The sequence below is a fragment of the Hylaeus volcanicus genome, chromosome 7, assembly GCF_026283585.1.
Source record: "Hylaeus volcanicus isolate JK05 chromosome 7, UHH_iyHylVolc1.0_haploid, whole genome shotgun sequence".
In the NCBI taxonomy this organism is placed as follows: Eukaryota; Metazoa; Arthropoda; class Insecta; order Hymenoptera; family Colletidae; genus Hylaeus; species Hylaeus volcanicus.
This window is the reverse complement of record NC_071982.1, coordinates 12,616,087-12,617,136: the sequence shown is the minus strand read 5'-3', so window position 1 is coordinate 12,617,136 and position 1,050 is coordinate 12,616,087. Positions and strand designations below refer to the sequence as shown.

General features: G+C 38.6%; 1 protein-coding gene across 5 annotated transcripts in view; it reads left to right on the top strand.

Moving 5' to 3' along the window:
- The window catches only part of LOC128880426 (monocarboxylate transporter 3), a 43,053-nt gene that overhangs the window by 25,771 nt on the left and 16,232 nt on the right, over positions 1-1,050 (top strand). The gene's annotated exons all lie outside the window — the stretch shown is intronic.

Genomic DNA, 1,050 nt, shown 5'->3' with positions numbered 1-1,050 from the left:
TTGTTCTCAGAGTGTAGTTTTTAACGTAGCACTGATTTTCTTATTTTCAAAGAATGGTTTCTGTTTAAACACAGATATTCTTCGATTAAATCAAAAGTACACACAAGCACGATTGAAGATGATGCCCTGAGCCACTTGGTGTTCCAAAAGCTTTTCATTAAAAAAAAAAAATTGCTCCAGCACTTTCTCGGTATCAATTAAATAGTATCACTCGTTTACGTCATAGCAATAGCAATAAATAACATTCCTCACTCACTGACAATATAGAAAACGATATTTATCCAGAAAGAAAACGAGATTCCATCGTTAGTAAATATAATGCGTCGTTGACAGTGTCGCTCGTGTTTCACAATTAATTCCGATTATACGCTGATTGCTTCCCTCTGTTGCGTTTTGGAAGCCACTTGGCGCCTGTGTGAGGCTGCTTAACAATTAGACCGGAGGCGATCCGTTCGCGAGACTTTCGAGAGTATCGGGGGTATCGAGGAGTCTTCGTTCCAACGTCGAGACAACGCTCGTGTAAGGATTCCCACGAGGATCCCAGGTCGTCCCTCGTGATGACCTCTGGCAGGTTTGTCTTCTGATGGGTCGTTCGTGACCCATCCGGAAACTTAATTTCGTCGAGAACGAATCTTATTGTGGAAACGAAAGTAACGCTCGGTGAGATAAATATTTACGTATATTTGCTGGTAGGAATCGTTGTGAGGTCGTAAAATCGGTTGGAAATCGATCTTTACAACTTAAGCTGACCGGAATTAGTAATCTGACACCTTTTTAGACACGGATAGAGCTAGACTTTTCGTTTAGGACCGTTTAGAAGTTTCGTTCAGTTACGATATCAGAATTAGCAGGTTCATATTTCGATAACTTTATTCCTCTTACGTTTAGTGTTCACACATAATTCTGTAATGGATGAATCAATTATAAAATTATTTCGTTTTGTAAGTCCAGTTAGTCCAATTTAATCGAATTGACCCAAATATTTATGTTTCAAGCTAATAATAACGACGAAAAATATTACTTTTCACTTCCTGATACTTTTCATTCAAG